We start from the raw sequence: 8,694 nt of genomic DNA, 5'->3' as shown, positions 1-8,694 counted from the left end.
TCTTGGTAATGTCCATGTACCATTGATGCAATTCATACATTCTCGTTGGGAGCTTATTGACCTCCTCTGGCTCGACCAAAGGTTGGCCCCGGGCATATTTCCATTTTATTTCCTCCTCTCTAGTCGGAGACATGGGCTCGATATCGAGGAGTTGTCCAACAGTGATCCTGATCGATTCAGCCTACGTAATATGCTCCTCGGTTATTACCACATCGCCCACCCCAGGAACGTTAACGGTTTGCCCACAATAATATTGGGCGCGCCTACTCTCATGTGTTGTTGGCACAACAAGTGGGGGGATTGATTGCGCCGCCTGTTCTCCCAGCTGGGGAACGGTTTTACCACATTTTTTGCCAGCTGATTTGCTCGAGCTTGAGCTCGCCTCTTTCTGTAGACGTGCTCGATTTAACTTCCTGAGGTGGCGCTCATAGTCTGTGTCAACAGGCTTGGGAGCTGGTGGTCTAGCCATACGAATGAAGTGGTCAATCTTTTCCACAGGCACTTTCTCCCTTGGCGGCGATGGCGGTTTCGGTGCAAAATGGGCTTCCACCTCGGCCTTCGATATGGCTATGTTTTCCTCCTCGGACTTGTCGTAAGGCCTCTGCGGAAGAGGCGCGAGGCTTGGACCATATTGAAATCGCTTGCCTCCGCCTGTACCTACAGTACTACCTCGACTTGTACCGCTACGCACCATAGCTGAGGCGGCTCTCTTCCGTGATTGCTGAGGCGGCGAAGACGGTTGACGTGGCTGAGTTGGAGGAGGAGGAGTGGCCTGAAGCAGTGCCGGACTTGGAGGAGGAGTGGCTGAAGCTGTGCCGGACTTGGAGGAGGAGTGGCCTAACGCTTTGCCGGACTTGGAGGAGGAGTGGCCTGAAGCTGTGCCGGACTTGGAGGAGGAGTGGCCTAACGCATTGGTGGACTTGGAGGAGCGGGAGTCTGCTGACTCGGTGGCGGACTGCGACGAGGAGTCGGATGGCGCGGTGTCGGTGGCCTTCAAAAGATGATGCAATCCTTTCTCCATAGGATGATACGATGGTTGGCCTCTCCTAGTGTGTGCTCATCGTCACCTCCAGGAATGTCAAGCTCTAGCCCAGAATATTGGTGCACCACCTCATCAACCAAGACACGAGCATAGCCCGCTGGAATCGGGTTGCAATGGAAGGTTGCCTCGTGGGGATTTGTAAAAGCAAGGGCGTCCGCCACCTTCATGGATATGTTCTTCATTTTGAAGTGTAGCTCGCAGTTAGTGTTCTCCATGATGTCATCCACTGGGTAGCTATCCAGCAATGCGTCGCCCGGGGCGGAACCCACGCTGCTTCTCGGCATGGATGGGACGGTGCTATGTATTGGTGGATCATCCGCTAGCTGCTGAGACCCCCTTTGCTGGCTAAGTGAGTCGATCTGCTCCTGCTGCCACTGGAATTTGATTGCCAAGTCCGCGTGCGCTGATTCTAGGCCTTGAAGGCGTTCATAGTCTAGCTTCCTCTGCTCCTCCTCCATCTTCCTCTTCTTCTCCTCCGCAATCTTCTTTCTCGCACGGGTTCTGTAGTCGGCGTTCCAGTCTGACAACCCCTCATACCACGGAACAGTGCCCATGCCTCGTGTTCTTCCCGGGTGTTCAGGATTTCCCAGGGCACGCGTAAGCTCATCGTTCTCTCTATTGGGCTCGAACAACCCCGACCGAGCCTCTTCTATTGCAGCAAGTAGCTTATCTTCGGCTCCGTCCAGACATGCCTTCTTCGAAACTTTGCCTGTCTTCGGGTCCAACTCCCCTCCATGCGCATAGAACCAAGTCCTGCACCTAGGGGGCCAGCTCAATGTTTCTGGAGTGACACATGCATCCAGCATCTCTTTCTTAGACTTATCCCACTTAGGCATTCCCACCGCATAGCAACCTGGCCCCAGCTTATGGAACTTATCCTTTTTGCGGCATTGGCCTTATTTATTATGGACTGTTCCTTAGATAATTCTGAATCCTTGAATTTCACGAAATCGTCCCAATGAGCACTTTGCTTCTCTAGTGTTCCCTCGAATACTGGAGTCTTCCTTCCTCCCTTGACGTACTTGGCCCATTCACGAATCTTGTGGTTCTTGAATGCAACAGCCATCTTCCTAAGAGCAGCGTCCATGACTTTCTCCACATCTGCATCTGTGAAATGATTTGGTAGGGTGAAATGTTCCATGAGCGTTTCCAAAGCAAATATTTTTGTCTGTCGTCGACAAAACTAACTCCTGGACGTGGCTTTGCTGGCTCTCTCCATTCTTGAAGGGAGATCGGGAGTTGGTCCTTCACAAGAACTCCGCACCGACGAATGAACTTGTCCGCAATCTTCTTAGGCGCTAATGGTTCGCCATTAGGTCTGATTGCCTCGATATTGTACTTTACGCCCTCCTTCAACTTTTTGTTCGGGCCTCGTTTCATCCTGTTGCCTGAAGATTTGCTCGATCCGGATGGCTAAAAGAAGAAAGATCGATTCATTAATATATCTTCAAGTCATTTAAAACATGTGATGATCACCAGATGCCTGCTTATATAAATATATATACCTCGCTGGTCTTTGTTGTTTCAAGATCAACATTTTCTTCGTCATGTTCATAGTTCATGACTTCATCAATTCGGTCATCGCGATCGAATATCATATCACCCTCCTCGGTGTTGTTTAGATATTCGGAGCCGTCATAATCTTCTTCATTTTGATCATCATCTGGCCCGCGCGGATTGCGTATGATATTGAACAGGGCCTCTTCTCCCTCTCTGCCGGTATTGTCCGCCATAGATTTTGTTTAACTAATCCAAAAGAAATATATTCAAATTAGAATGCATGGATGCAATCAATTAATAAGGAAAAACTGAATCAATCATAGTACATAATAAGCATCATCGAATATAATCTCGAATACGTCGTCTCGAATAATAGATATAATCTCAAATACATCGTCTCGAATAATAGATATAATCTCGAATACATCGTCTCGAATAATAGATATAATCTCGAATACATCGTCTCGAATAATATATAATCTCGAATACATCGTCAGATCATGCGGCACGGGCGGTGGACACCCAAAGAGAAGGAACCCTCACAGGATCATAGCTGAAGTGAGATCCCTGAAGAAACTGCCAGGTATTGGAGAACCTGCCGCCCTCTAACGCAACCATGTAGCGATGGACGTGCTCGTCCTCCTCCCTGACACGGCGACGTACCACCTCCGGCGGGGCCGGCTCCCTCCGCACCGAAACTGGCCCACACGAACGCCACCAAACGAGATCAGGGTCGACGACCGGGGCTGGGTTCCTCATCAAGCGGCGCGCCCCTCCAGGCAGCACCTCCCAGTGCCAGCCGGCGGAGCCCAGTCCCGGACATGGGTCAGCCGGACGTCGTCGCGGACGGGTCGACAGCGAGGATGCGGGCCGGGCATCGTCGAGAACAAATACTAGCTATATGCCCGCAAAAAGTAACATTTTTTTAATGATTGGATTTTGATAACTAAAATTTCTAACATTTCTATATGACTAACATTCCTATAACATTTCTAACAATGCTATATAACTAGCATTTCTAATATTTCTATAACTAAAAAACAGAAAAAAAATTATAACATTTCTATATATATAACTAACATTTGTATAACATTTCTAATATTTCTATAACTAAAAAAAGAAAAATTTCTAACTTTTTTATAACTAAAAAATAGAAAATTTTCTAACAATTCTAACATTTCTATAACATTTCTAACAATGCTATATAACTAACTATTTCTATAACTAAAAAAAGAAAAGTTTCTAACATTTTTATAACTAATTCTATAACTAAAAAACTAAAAAATGTATATGTGTGTGTGTGCTCACCGGCGAGGCGAGAGGCGGCGGGGGGCGGCGACGGGGACGGCGACGGGCGCGGCGACGACGGGGACAGGGACGGGGCGGCGACGACGGTGACGGGCCGGGGCGGCGACGACGGGGACGGGGCGACGATGACGGGGACGGGGGCGACGTGGGATGGGCCGGGACGGCGTGGCGGTGACAACGGGGACGACGTGGACGACGGGGCGGCGACGACGGGGACGGGGCGGTGACGGGGGCGGCGAGCGACGGGGCAGAGGAGAAGAAGCAGATGAGAAACTGAAATTTTTGAAGTGTTTAGTTATATAGGATGGACCTTTAGTACCGGTTGGAGCCACCAACCGGTACTAAAGGCCTGTTTTGGCCAGGCCAAGCGGCGGGAACCGCACCCCCTTTAGTACCGGGTGGTGGCTCCAACCGGTACTAAAGGCCCCCCCTTTAGTACCGGTTGGTGCCACCACCCGGTACTAAAGGGGGTGCGCTGGCGCAGGTGCGGTGCGGCAAGTTTAGTCCCACCTCGCTAGCCGAGGGGCATCTGCACTGGTTTATAACCCCCCGTGCGGTAGCTCTCTCGAGCTCCTCTCCAAAGCAGGCCTACTGGGCCTACATGTTCTGTGCTGCCCTGTGGGCCTACTGGCCCTTTGCGGGCCTGCATCCTGGCCCAACAACAGGTTGGGTTTCTAGTCGTATGCAGGCTGCTCTGGCCCAGTAGGCGGGATTTTTTTATTTTTTTTGCTTTATTTATTTTTGAGTTGTTTTTTGTGTATTTAGAGTTTCTTTGTGAATATTTTTGCTTTAGGTACAAAAAATTACAAACTTTCTGTTAGTGCCCGTAGTTTTCAAATTTGAATAGTTTAAATTTTGAATTATTTGAAATTAGTGTGAATCACTAGTTTGTGAATAACTTAACTTTAAAAATCTGTAAAGGCATGAAAGAATTTGTTTGCACATAAAATTTCTTCGCGTTTCAAATGGCAAAACACATAGCTACCCTAACTATTACAGAGATTCCCCCCTGGGTGTGAAACACAGAAGAAAGTGATGATAGTGAAGCCGATCACATCCCAGATCTTTGGGTGTGAAACCTTTTCTTCGCGTGTGTCCCTTTGCGCCGTAACCATGGAAAATCTTCATCATATAACGGGATGCTCGGGTCAATATTCACTGTGAATGGAGCAATTTCATCAAACTTTTCATAATCTTCTGACATGTCTGTCTTGTCATCCACTCCCATGATGTTTCTCTTCCCAGAAAGAACTATGTGCCGCTTTGGCTCATCGTACGATGCATTCGCTTCCTTATCTTTTCTTTTTCTTGGCTTGGTAGACATGTCCCTCACATAGAAAACCTGTGCCACATCATTGGCTAGGACGAATGGTTCGTCTGCATACGCAAGATTGTTGAGATCCACTGTTGTCATTCCGTACTGCGGGTCTTCCATTACCCCGCCTCGTGTCATATTGACCCATTTGCACCGAAACAAAGGGACCTTCAAACCACGTCGATAGTCAAGTTCCCATATGTCATGTATATAACCATAACATGTTTCCTTTCCCGTCTTGGTTTCTGCATCAAAGCGGACACCACTGTTTTGGTTGGTGCTCTTCTTATTTTGGGCGATCGTGTAAAATGTATTACCATTTATCTCGTACCCTTTGAAAGTCATTATATTCAAAGATGGTAACCGGGACAGCAAGTGCAGGTCATCTTCAATAGAGGTGTCATGCATGGTACGTGTCTGCAACCAGCTGGCCAAAATCCTGGCTTGTTCACGTGTAATCTAGTCATCAGACCGCTCCGGGTGTTTGGAGTGTAGCAAATTCTTGTGTTCATCCATATACAGAGTGACCAAGGCGGAATTCTGTAGAACTGTGTAGTGTGCTTCAGTGAGAGAATGTCCGTCCATACATATTATTTGTTCCCCTCCTAGCGTGCCTTTTCCATCCAGTCTGCCCTTATGCTGTGATTCAGGAACACCAATCGGCTTAAGGTCAGGAATAAAGTCAATACAAAACTCAATGACCTCCTCATTTTCATGGCCCTTGGAGATGCTTCCTTCTGGTCTAGCATGGTTATGAACATATTTCTTTAAGACTCCCATGAACCTCTCAAAGGGGAACATATTGTGTAGAAATACAAGACCCAAAATGTTAATCTCTTCGCATAGGTGAACTAGGACGTGCGTCATGATGTTGAAGAAGGATGGTGGGAACACCAACTCGAAACTGACAAGACATTGCACCAAATCATTCTCTAACCTTGGTATAATTTCTGGATCGATTACCTTCTGAGAGATTGCATTGAGAAATGCACATAGCTTCATAATGGCTAATCAAACGTTTTCCGGTAGAAGCCCCCTCAATGCAACCGGAAGCAGTTGCGTCATAATCACGTGGCAGTCATGAGACTTTGGGTTCTGGACCTTTTTCTCTGCCTTGTTTATTATTCCCTTTATATTCGACGAGAAGCCAGACGGTACCTTAATACTAAGCAAGCATTCAAAGAAGTTTTCCTTCTCTTCTTTGGTAAGAGCGTAGCTTGCATGACCCTGATGTATGCCGTCATTTCCGTGCATACATTGCTGGTCCTCCCGTGCCTCAGGTGTATCTTTTGTCTTCCCATACACGCCCAAGAAGCCAAGAAGGGTCACACAAAGATTCTTCGTCACGTGCATCACGTCGATTGCGGAGCGGACCTCTAGGTCTTTCCAATAGGGCAGGTCCCAAAATATAGATTTCTTCTTCCACATGGGTGCGCGTCCGTCAGCGTCATTCGGAACAGGTTGTCCACCAGGACCCTTTCCAAAGACCACCTTCAAATCCTTGACCATATCTTATAGCGCAATGCACCGCATACTAGGCAAGCGTTCAAATCCTCGTACTCACCGCGGTAGAGGATGCAATCATTAGGGCATGCATGTATCTTCTGCACCTCTAACCCTAGAGGGCAGACAGCCTTCTTTTCTTTGTACGTACTCTCGGGCAATTCGTTGTCCTTTGGAAGCATATCCTTTATCATTACCAGCAACTTTCCAAATCCCTTGTCAGATACACCATTCTCTGCCTTCCATTGCAGCAATTCCAGTGTGGTGCCCAGCTTTTTCTTGTCACCCACGCTATTCGGGTACAACAATTTTTTGTGATCCTCTAACATGCGCTGCAACTTCTTCTTCTCCAAATCACTTGCGCAGTTTCTATTTGCATCGGCAATGGACCGACCTAGATCATCAATGGGCTCATCCGATGCCTCTTCTTCAGCTTCTTCCCGCATTGCCGGCTCAGCTTCTTCCCGCATTACCGGCTCAGCTTCTTCCCTCATTGTTGTATCATCGTATTCAGGGAACCCATGGCTAGGATAGCTGTCGTCGTCCTCTTCTTTTTCATTGTCTTCCATCATAACCCCTCTTTCTCCATGCTTGGTCCAAACATTATAGTGGGGCATGAAACCGAACTCAAACAGGTGGACATGAATGGTTCTTGACGTAGAGTAATTGTGACCATTCTTACAGCCAGCACATGGACAATGCATAAAACCATCCGCTCGCTTGTTTGCCTCAGCCGCAAGCAGAAAAGTACGCACGCCATTAATGAACTCGGGAGAGCATCGGTCATCGTACATCCATTGCTGGCTCATCTTCAATACACAGCACCGAAAACATCAAATTAATACAATACATAAAGTTCATACATAAAGATCATACAACACTTAAATGCAACAAACAAATAACTCTCTAGCTAAAGAATTTAAATGCAACAACAAATGCGATCAAGATCGTAACTAAGGTAACAATTGATCCAACAGCATAATGATACCAAGCCTCACTATGAATGGCATATTTTCTAATCTTTCTATCTTCAAGCGCATTTTCTCCATCTTAATCTTGTGATCATCGACGACATCGGCAACATGCAACTCCAATTCCATCTTCTCCCCCTCAATTCTTTTCAATTTTTCCTTCAAATCCTCGTTTTCTCTTTCAACTAAATTTAACCTCTCGACAATAGGGTCGGTTGGAATTTCCGGTTCAACTACCTCCTACATACAAATATCTATGTCAACTTGATGGGCATAATTTGTCATAAACACGAAATGCAATGAATAGTTTTAAAAGAGAATATACCACATCCGAATCATAACCCGGACTATGCATAACAAACAACGTATGGGTATCAAAACCATGGCACTATGCATAACAAACAACGTATGGGTAAGATAATTATACGAGTAACTATATATCCAAATCACACAAACATCAATTTTTTATATAAAACTTCATGAACAAGAGGCTCACCACAAGGTGGTGCCGGCGACGGGACGTTGCGAGCGATCGACGGTGGTTACGACGGAGATTTAGAAGGTACTAAGTAAACCACACCTACATATGCAAAACTAAGTTCTATTTTGACCTCAAATTGCATATAAATCAAATACTAGCACATATATATAATTCCTCCCAAATTACTAAACTCAAAAATCAATCACTATATAAAGCATTGCACGAGCTAATCTAGCAATGAGAGATGAAAGGAAAAAAGTTGCTAACCTTTGTGATCATTTGAATGGATGGGGGCCTTCAAATCTTGGGCAAAATGTGTGATGAGCTTGAGAGGAAGAGGGAAAAGAACAGAGAGGAGAGGGGAAAGGGGAAGAACAGAGCGAGCTCGGGTGGACGAAGGGTCTATGTAGGACGACCTTTAGTACCGGTTCGTGATACGACCCGGTACTAAAGGTGCTGGAGGGGCCCCGGACTGACAACATCCTGCCACCACTCACTTTAGTACTGGTTCGTGGCACTAACCGGTGCTAAAGGTTCGCCACGAACCGGTACTAATGAGAGCGGCCCGGCTAGC

The sequence above is a fragment of the Triticum urartu genome, chromosome 5A (assembly GCF_056163025.1).
Source record: "Triticum urartu cultivar PI428250 chromosome 5A, HENAU_Tu73, whole genome shotgun sequence".
Classification (NCBI taxonomy): domain Eukaryota; kingdom Viridiplantae; phylum Streptophyta; class Magnoliopsida; order Poales; family Poaceae; genus Triticum; species Triticum urartu.
The sequence above is the reverse complement of the archived record's forward strand: the minus strand, read 5'-3'. Positions refer to the sequence as shown.